We start from the raw sequence: 15068 nt of genomic DNA, 5'->3' as shown, positions 1-15068 counted from the left end.
CTCGGTGCATCTCATCCCGTCATGGTGTGGCTAATTGAAGCACGAGCAAAACGGGCCGATCATGCCGATGTGTGCTGTTGCAGGGTGTAAGATTATGATTGTGATTACGATCGTATTTTTTTATCGATCAACTTTTCTGCCATTTTTCATTTTTTTTACAGATGCAGAACTAAAATGGTTGTAAGGCAATACGACAGCTCTGTTGTTTTGCTTGACTATTTGTATGCAGTTATTTTTTTCTCTTTGTATTTCTGTCTGAGGAAACGAACGGTCATAACATATGAAAGGTAATGGCCACATATTAAAGACATTATTTCGACCATTGCCAAAAATAGGAATATGACTGACGCCTTCCAACCGAAAAAAAAACAGGTCTTCATCAATAACACACCCACCGGGAGCCCAGGATATAATTTCATCCAAAGCTCGTCTACATTTGCGTTTCCCCTTCCCCGCCATGCGTTACAAATATGTTAAACAACTTTCGATTGTTTCAACACAGAGCACTTCATCCTCGCTCAGCATAGCCACAATAACATACTGATAGAAAGAAAGGAAAACATAAATAAAACGATAAACAGGACAGTATACGAAATTAAACGACAAAAAATGTACATCATCACTAGCAAACGAAACAAAAAATGATACTGGTAAATTGCTTGTAACGAAAAAAACATTAACTGGTTTAAACAGCAACGTGGAAATTCGTTTTGGACCGGTTCAGTTCGCAAAACCTCGACGGGTACTTTGTGTTCCAGCTCCAGCCTACGAACATTCGAAACCTTGAACTTACCATCCAGCCAAAATAAATGGGTGTGTTCGGAAATTATCACTAACGGCGAAAGCAATTTTACTTTCATCCGGCAAAACCTCCCTTGACACCCGTTAGGGTGAAATGATTTCAGCGTTTTGGGGAGGTAATGGGCAAGTCAGTGTGTGTGCGTGTGTCCTCCGTTTGGGCTGTTGTTTTGGACGCGGTTCATTCACAATGTTTCCACCAATGTTGAGTAATCATATGGTTGCGCTATTGCAAGAATGTTGTCGCTTTCGATAATAATTGTTATGGGTGCGTTTTTTATGTTGATTTTTTTATTTGTACTATGAATACATAACTAACAAATAAACACTCACTTATTAAAATAATCTTAGCACTAATTTTCAGAATACATCAAATGTGAAAATTTAAACTTAAAAAGGAAAAACTTAATTGCACTTTTTTACAAAAATATAAGAGGTGCTTTAAAAGTAAACAAAACAATCAAAACAAAACCAAAGTATGAATCATTGTAAAAAAGTGGACTCAATAAAATGATAAAAGAAAATAGCAAATGAAAACAATTAAGACAAAAACAAAAAGGAAAAAAGGAAAATAAAATAAAAATAGTTTATTTATATGTGCGCTTAAATTTTTTACAACTTCAATCAGTAATCAGATAAAATTGTATCTGATTGCTCCATTTACAGTTCGCAAATAAGCATCCAAATAAAATGGTAGTGCATTTCGCAAAAAAAAAAAATTATTTCCCTGACGTCAAACAACAGCTCCAACCCCATCACCTCAAAAAGCCACAGTGAAAGCAAAAGTGAATAAAACTTAATTATCGAATGATTGAAATTTTTAATTCAATCAATTTGCATTCATTGCTAACACACAAACACCACAGCGCGCCGTCCACCGCACACGCAATGAACGATAAATGAAAACAAACTTTCAACCTTTTGCAAAATAATTCATCAAAACTAGCGCGAAACATTAATCAACCCCGGTTCGGGCTCTGCTGGGAAGAAGCAGCAACAGCTCAACTTCCTCCCCAAAAAAACAAGTTCACTTTCGTTTGAGCGTAAAGGTGTACCGGGCAAGCAAGCGCCCTTCGCTTGAACCAACCGAACTCGTCTGCCGCGCAAAAGCGCGACGTGTTTATTCTAATCAGCTCTAAACAGTGATTAATCAAATCTGCCCTTGCTGGCTGGCGAAGTTGGCAGAGTTAGCATTCGCATTGGAAGGCTGGCCGACGAAATTTCTCTATTAAAACATCATTAATCACGCCCGACTGCAGGACGGTGGTTTCGCCGATTTTTTGGAGGAGTTTGCGAGTTTGCGGCTGGCTGGCTTCTGCTGCTGTTGCCGACATTGTTTCCCCCGTGGACCGACCAATGGGATACGAGCGAAGCAATTAAAGAATCAATTCCCCAGGCATGTGCAGGAGTGTGTGTGTGTATATAAATAGCTTCTATCGACAAGGAACTAAGACGAGACGACGACCTTAGGCCGAACAGATTAAGGAAACATCCCTCGAAGAAGTCCATCGAACACTAGGGGATGGGTGGTGGTGGTGGTGGTGTAACCGGGCACACACCACAACGCAAGAAAATTGGCTCCTTGTGCACTTTCACACTTTCCAATTTGGGGACCGACTGCTGGTCGGCCAAGCCTCTCTGGCTGCTGCCGAACGCAAAAAATTCATTGACCAGACTTTTATTCCGCACGATCATTGGAGCAGACACACACACACACTCGCGTTCGTTTTGATTCGCGCAGTCCGATTAGACAGCATCAACAGCATCAGCCCCTCTGCGTGATGCCGCAGAGCTGCACGCAAAAGCTACGCGCTACAATCTCGGCGCACCGGCAATAGATTCGTATCGCTTTCATCGGTGGCGCGCACAAAATTCCGCGCATTATTTGCTGCGATCGACGATCTGGCCTGGCGATAGCAGCGGAAGCACGACAATTATTAGACAGTGTTTCATTCATGGCTGTTTTGGGAAGGGCTGGCGAATGTGCTACCGAATTGTTATTTCGGAAGTGGCTACGGTCGGGACGGCATGACGTCCAAACAACATGCGCCCGAGAGCCAAAGCTTGCGCAGCGGGAGAGCTTTTGGGAGGCATGTTTTGTGGCTCTAGCTCTTGTAGCACGTCACCCAAACATTGGATTCATTTGAATCAATCAGCAGCGCGTAATTTCAGCCCCTTAAAACCCCATTAACGGGTGCATTAAAAATCATTAATTATAAATTGGTAAAATAATGCTTCCATTCATCACTGACTGATGCCGATTGGAACACATACGGAGAAAATAAAAACCGAGCCTTACTTACAATTACACGTTCGAACATAGAGGCGAATTGGTTCCGCGTCCAGTTGTGTGCGGACAGTACTCACCTGCAAGAAAAAAGGAGAGAGAGAAAAACAAATCCAGTTAAGATAAGTTGTTTACGAATAGTAACTACTGCTAAACATGCGCATTAACGGCCACACTTTACGCTAGGAGATAGTGATCATCATCGCCGCGGCTCGCATGGCCCGATCCGCCCCTATCGCTGGGGCGTCGTCCCATAAATTATTTCCCACTTGAATTCCGGCCGTACCGTTTAGCTGATCGCTGATCGGCCGTCGTCGTCGTCGACCGAATGGGCCGTCAGCTGGCAAGTTTTATCAGCCACCGAGCGCGGGCTGGCTGGGAAGTTATCAACCAGTCTGCCGGCCTGCCCCGGTACAAAACGGACCATATTTATATCCGCCCTAATTATGGTTGCCATCGATCCATCACATACAGGCAGGCACAAACACGTCTACAATCGAGTGAGTCAGTGAGGGACTTTCAAGGAAGCACATGGGGGAACACACACGGCAAACTTGCGATCTAAAATCAGTGCGCGCCAAGTGACATTATGAGCACGATGCACGATTAGTGTGCCAACCGGAGACATATCTGGCGCAATCTTCATTTTTATCAGCCACTCCTGCCTGCACCTTCCAGCCCCGAGCGTTTCCACTAATTTGCATCTAATCATGCCGGGGCCGAGCCCCAATGGGGTTGTCTCCTGCGGTGGCACTAGCAGCGTGCACAGAGCGTTTGGGCGCTGGTAGCTGCTGCGGGACTGGTTCCCGGGCAGTGTTTGCCGGTTGATTGCAAACGATTGCTTATCGTGGAACCATCGTGCTTCATCACGCAAAAATTTTACGCGATTTTACTTTCACACACATGCGCGAAACGCACGAACGCGTTCGTGCGCCTTTTTGGAAAAGCTAGCTTTACGTCATAAGAGCACATTTCAGGGAGCGGGGGTAGTTTAAAGTCGATTCGAGCTTAGTTCCAATTTCTATGACTCAACGTTGATTGCCGAGTACATGAGAGGTAAATTAAAGAAGGATTTAAATGATATGTTGATTGCAAAGTATGGCATGATGTAAAAACATTACTGTTTCCAATTAAATATCAATTAAATCAATAGAAACTTTATTAAACTGTCAATTCAAATTCAAAATTAAATCAATTGCTAAGCATGGATGAAACTTAGCCTTTCTATATATAATGAAAGAGCTGTTCTTCATATGTAAGTTAAGGTAAGTATATTTAATATCCTTAATTCGTGATGAAATGAAACTATTTTTCCAATTTTAATTACTATTTTTAATTGATTTCGACGAAATTTTTACCCTTCTATTTCATGCAGATTTTTCTTATATGAAAAGCATATATAAATCGTCTCCAGCAAGTCTTTTAAAACTTAGCTAACGTGTTCTAACTGTTCTTAATCTTACTTCTTCAATACAAGCCCTATCGAAGTAATCAGTTCCAATATGCAATTAGACATCTCACCGATATTCATAAAACACACCGACCAAACAGGCCCAATCAACAAAACAACAGCAAAAAATTGCAAAACACCGCCTTCTAACGACCCATAGAACCGATTTCTCATGGTGAGAACGCAAACTAAACATTTCTACCAAAACGTACACAGAACACACATCGGGAACACACACACCGAAATAAGTGATACGATTTTTTACCCCAAGCATCGGTGTTATGATCTTTCGACCTTTTGCGCCATTTCATCATTACAGTTTTCGTCCAGCCATTTTTTTTTTGCTGCTTACACTCCTTTACGAGAACATGAGTCAGCGTGAGAAAAGCGGCTTCTACCCGCCAAGCATCGACTACTTTGGGGGTCAATTGGTTCGGTAATATCGTTTGGCGATTTGAGCGGTTTTGCATCATATTTCATCGTTCGGGGGGCACAAATGGCACAAAATAGACACAGGCGCGCACACACACACACACAGAGATGTTTCACGAGATGGAGATGAGTCAGGACCACCAGGAAAGAAGATCGCCTCGACGTTTGCTTCCCAAGCAGCGAGCAGCTCGCTCGTAAACGTCAATGGCTCATCAGCATATTCATCGGACGGGAACAAACGGAACTCTATATGCAGCCAACACACATCGCTGAAAAATGCGATTTGTCCATTTTCGATTGCGATGTGTTATCAAAACAGCAAGGAGAGACACTGGGAGAGTGGGAAAAGGACACTCCCCGCAACACTGATAGAGAGATATGTCCAATCCTCAAAGCCCGGTGGCTCCATTAGCGTTTATGGGCCGCATAGGCGGCAGCGGGGCGGATTGGGACAAATCTTAACAGCGGCAATATTTCTTCGCCGCGGCACCTTCTGTATCTTAACTAACATGTATGTTCACACTCTCACGCTGGCAGAAAAGCACCCAGCGAGAGGAGTGCGGCGGTGGCGATGAAGTGGGATATCGGCATCATGTTTTGCTATGTTTCGCACGCTTCATCCTATTGCCATCAGCTGCTCGCTCGATCGTCGTCATCGTCGTTTTCATATGCAAATTAGTTATGGTTTTTTTGTGTGCTGCTTGTGGCTGGCTTAGCCAGCGGTCTGTAGCGAACGCCAGGAAGTCGAGTTTTGCATAAATACATTTCCAAGCTATAAACGAATGGCACAAGGGGAAGCCATTTCACGGACCCACCTGCCCACTTCGCCGCTTCTTTCCCAATTTCCCAATGGCTATTCAATCGGGAACGTGTCAAACGATAACCGCATGTCTGTGACATTCAAACACACACACACACACACACACACACACACACACACACACACACACACACACACACACACACACACACACACACACACACACACACACACACGGTAGCAATCGATATCCACGCGGATATGATGCGAACCGCGAATGGAGAGTCCTCCATCTCCATCTAAGCGTGGAAAAAGCAAAACCCCCAATCGAAAACCCGAGGAAACGCATTCAGTTGTCGCTTGGGGCATATTTTGTAACAACCCACACCCCACACACAGCGTCAGCAAATCTTCACAGAAGTAGCTGATTTTGCATATGGTTTTCGCGCCACCACCATCGCGCCACCGCCGAGCTGCACTTCCGAGCTGAGGTACCATCACAGGTAGAGGCGAAAGACGTAATCGTAATCGAGCATCTTGTTGCCATCAATGTTGCCACCGATGAACAAAAACATCACTTTACGATACGATTCACAGCAAGCCGGGCAGATGATGATGCCTTACCTTCACTGGCACCAACAAACAAAAAAAAAAAAAAAAACAGGTAGCCGCGTCCGACGTCAATGGTGAAGGTTTCTGCTGAAGCTGATGTTTGAAGATAGGACCCATCGAAAGCCATCAAAAAGTGATCCAAAACCGTTCACGGGTGTGCGAAAAGAGCGAGATTTGAAGTTTGACAAGAACTAATTATACACGTCGCAAACGCAAACGAACAGCAACAAACGGACGAAAAAGGCAATATCTTAAGCGGGTCGTCAACCTCTTGAGGCGGAGATGTTGGTTTGCGCATTGCAAAAAAAAGCGGGCCAAAAGAATCGCTCAAATAATAACTAAAACATGCTCCTTACAACAATTGACAGCCAATCCAGGCGAGCCGGCGAGGCATTCAGGAGTACATAAAGCATCTCTCCAAAGTGCAGAAAGATTGACACATTCTTTGTGATCGAAAGGAATGATTCCATGACTTTTGAAAGAGGGAAGTTCCATTTGCTCCAACGTCCTGTCCACAGTCAATGATATCGGGATATTTATCCAACAATTTCACGAACCGGTTACGCCCGGGATATTTGATTTCGATTGTGACCCTTTGCAATCCCCGGGTTGCGTACCTAGAACGCGAACACACATTCCTTGCCGGGTTAAAAACATCGATTCATGTGTCGAAGGAAATTATTATTACAACCGCTACCTTTCGCGAGGGGGCCACATTTACCTCCGCGACACCAGACACCAGTCGGCAACCGAAACGGGCAACCGTCCGATATATCATGATGTAGCAAATTTAACATGTTTCATGCTTTCATTCAATTCCCCCTGTACTGGACGCGCTGCAGAACGGCACATTGGCGAACGAAAAGAATCTGCCCAAATCTTTCCACCTCCTTGGATACACACCGAGGAATCTTGTTTTGCATACACACTGGAGAGGCGCGCGCGCGCCACAAGAACGTCAAACCGATTGCCATAAACAGAGATTAAGCGATCATTCATCTTTTCTGTAAAGATTTTCTCCCTCTTCTTTTAGCTGTGGTCCTCCGTGCCCCAGACATGTGGTTTTTATCAATGGATTGGTGAATGACAGGGCAGAGAGGCACTCTAAACATCTCCCCACCTTTAATGGTTGGTACGATAATTATCATATGTTTGCTTTTGGAGCGTTACGTCGCTCTTGCACTGCAGGGAGGATCTGCTTCGTAACCTAAACCACATACACATAAACTCATCACCGTATCTAGAATACGATTTCTATTCCCCCCTTCGTTGCCATCGTTTAGCCTGCAATGTGCAGAAAGCTCCGGGGTGAGCAAAAAAGACACACCTCGCAGCTCATTCGCCCTTTGCGCAGCCGATGATGCTCACGCGATCAGTCAACGACACCACAACCGCCACGACGCGGCGTTGATGCCTTAATCGCTTGCCCATCGGTGTCCTCTGTCTATAGGGTGTCCACAGCGCGCCAGGGCGACAGTGATCGAACGACTGGTTGGAAGGCTGGAAAATTGGCCACCAAGGAGAAAATCGTTCCCCGCCGCTGTACGCCAGCGGATGAGGTTACCTTTGGTGGATCGGCGAAGCAAAACCCCTTGAGTGGAGGTGATTTGTTCGGAGCGGTTCTTTCTATTTGGTGTAAGTTATTCATATTTTCACTGGCTCTAGGAGCGGGGGCCTAGTACCTAGTCGCGCGATGTGGGAACCGGTGTGTTGTGACGTGCCGTGAGAACTGAAGAGATCAATGCACGCGGGCGCGTTCTGATGCAAAACTCTGCGCAAGAACCGAAAGGACCATGCAGAGGGCATTCGAAGTCAACGCTTCGGCGAAAGACACGCAGGTTCTAAGGCACACTTTTCTCCAACGATAAGACAGACCGTACACCGAGTGCGATGGTTTTGCTGGGTGCTCCGATGTTGCTCTGACAGACGGGCGACGAACGTGCGAGCACACAGCGCAGATCGAAATTGCCGCCCTTCGCCGCACCTGGAGGGCATTCGAATTGGCACGCTCGGGTTCAAAAGGTGTACTCCAGGGGGAATAGTTTGCAGCATGATCTTGAACCTCCGGTCAGGGAAAATGTAAATAGAGAGAAGCACAGCGATATCGTTGTTCTTGGAACGAAGCAATCGGGCTTTGATAGACCGCAATACACGCGCTCGCGGTTGATAATCGGCTATCTCCAGAACAGATTGATAGTTGGGCCCTTTTGCCGATTACAGCAATTAAGCGTACAGCGCTCCTCTGCCTGCAGAGTACACAAGTGCAGTGTGCACGCTAATGGGACATTTTCTTAGAATTTTATTGATTGAGTGTGGCCAACGTGCTGTAAAAAAAAAGCAGCGAGTAGTGTGTCTGTTCTCCAACCAACCGTACCCTTAGAACAATCCACTCCTTTCTGGGGGGGAAGTATCCCATCAAAAAGAAATGAAATCCCTGTACACAGCAAACTCGTAAAAATGCGCAAGAATATCTGGTGAGAAGACCAGATCGAAAGTATGAAGTCCAGAGACCAGAGACAGAATATCGCTGATGCAATCATTCGAGTACGGTTTCGTTCCTGTCCAAAAGCAGTCGCGCAATAATTGAATCCTACCGAGCAGGGGGTTCCGGTTTTAAGAGCACCTCCAACTGTGCATCGTCGCGAGCGAAACAGCACGCATGGCGCACACTACACTACGATCCAAAGGTGCAGCATCAGCAGCAGCTGTAGTTCGTTGCAACCTCTCCGCACGACATCTTGTGTCCGTGGCACATCCAAAACCAGCGTACGCGGAATGTAAAATCCTTCAATGAATCATAACGCGCGGCAGGAACCACCGCTCCACAGGAAGAGTGTGGGAGCGTCTTGTGCGAAAGTTCAACGCCACGGGTCAAGCAGATGAGGTAACATACCCGTGTGTACGTGTGTGTGTGTGTGTGGGAATCAATTCAATAGGGATGAGTTCTCGTGCTTGCTAACGCGCTTGTGATTGTTTTGGTGAACCTATTCAAAGGGGAAAACGGGCTGCGCCCAAGTTTTTGTTAGTTCCTCCTTCAAACAAGAGGCTTGCCCTTTTGGGCACCGACAGCCATCCCCGAGCAGACTTGTAATTGTTCTCTGCCCTCTGCGTGTCCGAGTACCCTTTTCGAACCGAATCACCTGCTAGCGCAACGAGAAGATCCGTACAATGGAGCGGTACCCACCATCACCGTTGGCAAGAACCTGTTTGCGATTAATTGATTCACCACGATTGAAGCCAGTGCCTGGGTCGACCAGTTGCTTTCCAGATTGGAGGGTGTAACTGTGCTGTGGCGGCTCCAGTTGGTTAGCGGATTTTTTTCTTCCACGCGATGACCACTCTTCAGGGCTGGAAAGGAAGTATCAGTTTCGCATACTGTTGCTGCTGCTTGAGATGAGCACGCAGCCACTGATCACAGCGAAACATATGTTGCTGATTCATCAGGCTGTCATTTTTGCAGCGGCTCAGAGCTCAGACAGGGACAAACGGGAGGAATACATAAATAATAAATACTTGTTAAACTAAGGCTCCCTCTCGTAAGCTTGGGTGAAGGTTAGCGCTGGGTAAACATTGGAAACTCTCGCACTGTACGGTACTGCGTCGGAGTCACAACATTCCTGCATTCTCGATGGGTAACTCCCTGGGGAAGGTATGGATTACAGCTCTTTGGTAAAATCCAGACCGTTGGGGCTTACTAACATCTGCTACATTGCTTTGGAAGTGGATGTGCAGCACAGCGCCCAAGTATGCTCGGTTAGTTTGTGTAAAATCTTGGCACAAAACTGAACGGACAAAGTAACCGGAGATGTACTACAGAGTATGCCATTAATTTTCTGCAGAAAAACTGTAAGATGAAGACTTGAGGTATTTCTAGTTTAGGCAACAATTAGTATCCCTTTCACGGAGGGGCATCGTTCTTATTAACATCTCACTCCAATAACAAAGGTTGACATCTTGACACCATCCGGAGGTCGACGTGCGCTAGGACACCTTTACAAAAGAAGAGGTCGCACGGAGGACCAGGGACCTCTTGTCATCAGATCGCACACGCCTCTCTCTCTCTCGTGGCGTGCAATGTGTCACATCACCTGACACACGTTTTCGAACTTTTTTATTCGCCACAGATGGCTCTGATTAACGCATTCCATTGCCTGCGTCCTTCCATGCAAGCATGTGTACCATCGAACGGTACCCAACGGTGTCCCCGCGTCCCCAAGAATGACAACTGACGTGCGATGGGAAGTGCGAAGCCAAATGATCGCCTCCAAATGAAGATGTTACGAACTGCGATGATATGTTAGGCAAACAATTGTTACGGTTCTCCCACACGAGCACATGCGTGGCCAAGGGATGGAGTAGTTGAGTAGGAAGGTTGTGACGCCAATCCCGTTGAGCGAAGACCAGCACCACTTTGTGGGAGTTTTCTTCAGTGGGCTGTGCTGGGAATGGGATGCAAAAACCCCTCGGGGCGAGCGGTCTAACTAAAGATTAGACTAATTGCATAGAACGCGTGCTCACACGAACCTGTTTGATTTTTTGACGCACCGGGGGCGCACTCATAACGACTTGAAGTACTCATTAAGGGGCGAAAACCGTTAAGCATCGGGAATGTTGGTTTGTGTTGTACCCGCGGTACAGACTAACAGCGAAACCCGTTCCTAGGCAGTTCATCTTGTTTGCAGTTCAGATATCAACCAACAGAAACGGACAAGATTAATTTAACGGAGTTCAAGTGTACTATCGTCCAGGTTGTTGCTTACAATTCTTAACATTCTATGGAGTGTTGTGATTGCACTTGCGGAATTGTTTTCATCTGCTGGAATTTCAGGTGATGTTGTACCGGGGGCACATGGTATATTTTTCACTACAAGTGCACAACAGCAATAGATTTTCGAAAAGAACATCATCAATCATCATTTACTGTGCAGTGAAGAGACACATGTAACGATACATAGCTCAAGCATTCACAGTCACGAGATCAATGATCATACCGTCCAAAAGGAACACGATCATCACATTGCTTTGTTCAACAGAGGAAGAAGTTGGATTCGTTTATTTCTCATCGTAAACTTTCTTCCAGCAACCCCTTGACGTTTTCACCAGAATGTAAATGTTTTGTACCATAGGCCATAGGCTCCATGAGAACAAAAACAGATACTCTAACAGTACCATGGATCACACATAAAAATAAAGATCTCTCGAAACTTTCAAGTGGAACCGGCATAGCGCGGCACATCGGCGCACAATGCGGCCCAAGCGAGAACGTCTAAATGTCCGGCGCGTTCGGGGGTGTTGAAGTGCACTTGATTTCAAATTCAAATCGAGAGGAAAATAATTAAAACAATACGTCCGGAGAGCTCCCGCTACACTCAACGCGTCGGGTTACACAGCCGTGGTTTTCACATGTTCCAAGCCGCCGTCTGGCCATGCCGGAGCGTGTTTCATGAGCTGCCGTGATGATGGCTAATAGTGTGTATGAGGGCAGGACCGATGAGAGAGGCTCAAACATTAAACCCAGTTAGCGGAAGATGTTCGGAAGCCTGGCCTGGGGAGCAGCGAGCGTTACAGAATGGTTTGACACAGTCGTGCCCTGGCTGGTGGTCATTAAAGCTATGAACGACCGGCATACAGTTGCGCTTCCAATACGCTCTTGCAGCGTGCGCGAGAGCCCGGCAGCTTGGCGCACACTTATGAATTAAACATATTGCGCCGCTCACGAGCCCCCCTGGAAGCAAGACGCCGGGTTGTGGTGCAGTGCAAGAACCTTTGCTACTGACAGCAAAACTTTACACCGGAGGGATGGAGGAAGGGAGTAGGGATGGGACATGGTTCTTTGGTGTCGGTGACCCTTTCTTCGTAGAGCCCGTGTAGAGACACGCGCGCTCTGCGCAACGTCTGCGCCAGTGACGAAAGCTGTTCCGAGAGACCGGGAAACCTTACTTAATCATATGTTTTCCCTGGAAGTTGTACAACCCAAACCGTGGCTTTGGCACACTGGAATCGACCGGGATTGTGGGTAGCAAAAACAAACAAGCAAAACCTGCACGCAGAAAGGTTAGAAGCAGAATGTATAGGAGGAGGACACAAACACAGCAGCAAAACTCCTTCCATGCTGAATTTCACTTTCGTTCGCACAACAGTGCCTTTGCTACTAATCTGTGGGGAAATCGTCATTCGAGGCGCGTTTATGTATGCACTACCAATTCCAGGCAAAATAGGAAGAGACAAGTTGCTGCTCGTTAAAAAGTGATTACGATGGCCATGGCCGTCGAACGAATTCCATTTCGGAACCTTTTTGCTTTTCCTACAATATCTAACATCATTGCTATCGTTTTTTTTTTGTATTCACTTCCTCAATTCGCGAACATTAGCGACTACTAGCGACCTCGCCAAATCGTTTTGATCAAAGACGCCCTCTGCGAATGATAGACACGGCGGGCGTGTCGTTTGGCGTGGTTCATTCACATCTGCGAAATTTATCATCTCAAACAGCGCATGACAAAAAAAGACCTCCAAATTATTCGATCGTACGCCATCATACGAAACCGTAGTGAGTGGTGTACGATATTCGGCAAGACATATGAGATAATAATGAGTAGCATGAAAATGAGAGAAATACAAAACCGTAGGTCACCACCTTTGCCTGCCCCGAGAGCAGTTATCTAATGCCATCGGTGCAGATACGGTTTGAATAAATGATGATAGTTATAAACAGTTTAGGGAATGTGTTTTTGGGGCGGATGGATTTCACCTTTTGCTTGCCAATACTGCACAGAGTCTGAAGTGGTTGAGCTATCTCAAAGATTGATAGGACTAATGTGTGCTTTGCGAACTGTTTGAGCTTTTCACCAGAAGATCATTCCAGACGACATTACGTTATCCGACTTACTTTTTTGTGAGATTTGTAAGTAAATCTAATATTGGATTAGATGTTTTTCCAGAAATTAGGAATACCATGATGCCCATGCCCAGAAAGGTTAAAAACAAATAAAAATAATCTTCCCCCAAATCTAAATATAGTATGTCAGAAACAGATGTGGCCCATGAGCTTTGTTCTTTTGTGATAGTTCCAAACACTTGAAAACGAATATGATTCGTCTGGAATAAAATAAAGATAACCAATTCCTTCTAGACCCGCTTCTCAAGTGAGTCATCAAGCACAAACATGTGAATACAGGATTCTACCAAAGAGGCATACAAACCACAGTGTTAAGAATGTCTTCCAACATGTAAAACATCAAACGCGCTCTGTTAGGATACATTTTTGGGTGTCCCAAAAGCAAGCAGAGTCCAACCCGTCCGAGCCTGGTGACTGGAATGTTAATCAGAGAGCCGAAAGAGCCTTCCCGAGGAACACCAGGAAAATGGCATTTCGGCTGACCACGGAACTTTACTACCGCTTGCATCCAGAGCGTTGCTGACCCATGGTGTGACACTGTGTGTGTGCTGTTGGTTCTGTTTCCGCCGCCTTCGTTAATATTCATTGCACATTACTCATATTTCTCGACGCGCCAACCATCGGGCTAAAGACCACAACGGAGACCACGGGTGTCGTAACATAAATTTAGCGCTTACACCACAAACACACACACACGCTCAATCGTTTGTCTCTGTATTGTGCAAATTGTGAGGCTCGTTGTATTGCTGGTCTGGCATAGGTACAGAAATAACCCGCCACGGGAAGTTCACAGCCAGCAAACGAGCAAAAGAAGAGACAAACACACACAGAGAAAACAGCACACTCTTTCCAAACGCCGTTTGTGCAAACGATCCCGATGCCGACCAGCCGGGACACCAGATCGCACCAGAATTACATCCAATAAGCCCCAAGGGCCAAGCGGCAATGTTCTGCTTCTTCATGCTCCCTCGGCACGGAAATGGGGATAGCCACACATCGTCGCATTTTCTGACCTAACAGCAGCAGACGCCAGACTATGGTGTGTGTGTGTTCAAAGTCAACAATCCATTCCAGACATGTCTCGGGTAGAGGAACCGCTGCAGAGCAAAAAGCACTACACGAACCGAAGGATTTACGGAAGTTTATGGGAGATGGTTGGTTTTTCCGGGCGTTGAAAGTTTGCAAATAGTTGCGCAGAGCGACGAAAAAAAGAGGAAAAAGAAGAAGATTGAGCAAATAGAGAGAATCTGCTGGTCATTGATCGGTGTAAATTGCTAGAACTAACACTCGGGAGAAATCGGGAACAGGACACTCGTCGATGCATTGATGCATCGCGAAGCATCTTTACACTGGAGAAGCTTTCAAGTAGAAACGTTGCACACTCCACACCTGCAGGTGTCAACCGTTGTCGGCTAAAGGCTAGATATGCCAGGTACGCTATCGAGTGGTCGTGTTTGACACGTTGTTAATGTGCACAGAAACGTTTGCAGAAATTGTTAATAACTATGCTTCGCTGCATAGCAAAGTGGCAGTCAGGTCATTAAATGCATTTTAATTTCTCCCATGAGCAGCAGGTAAAACGAAGTTTGAAATTGCAAAAAAAAACGGCCTCATCTCTAACCGAACACAAACCATCGGCAAAGCATTGAGATGGCTGTCAAAATGGAATGACTAAAGCGCAACAAAAAGCTGTCTCCCATGAAGACGCACAGCAAACGCTATCTGTAACACGTTTGCTGCGCGCGAAATAGCGTACTGCCCCAAACTTTATACACCAAACTGAATGAACGCGGTTTAAGGTTGCATCGTGTACTTTTTTTTTCGTTTCGGG

The 15068-nt window shown here is 45.9% G+C and overlaps 1 protein-coding gene across 8 annotated transcripts in view; it reads right to left on the bottom strand.

Moving 5' to 3' along the window:
* LOC121594906 overlaps positions 1 to 15068 on the bottom strand; it is a 270610-nt gene that overhangs the window by 95723 nt on the left and 159819 nt on the right. The gene's annotated exons all lie outside the window — the stretch shown is intronic.

Source organism: Anopheles merus, chromosome 2L (genome assembly GCF_017562075.2).
Source record: "Anopheles merus strain MAF chromosome 2L, AmerM5.1, whole genome shotgun sequence".
NCBI lineage: Eukaryota > Metazoa > Arthropoda > Insecta > Diptera > Culicidae > Anopheles > Anopheles merus.
Note: the sequence above shows the minus strand (reverse complement) of the source record. Positions and strands in the feature narration are given on the sequence as shown.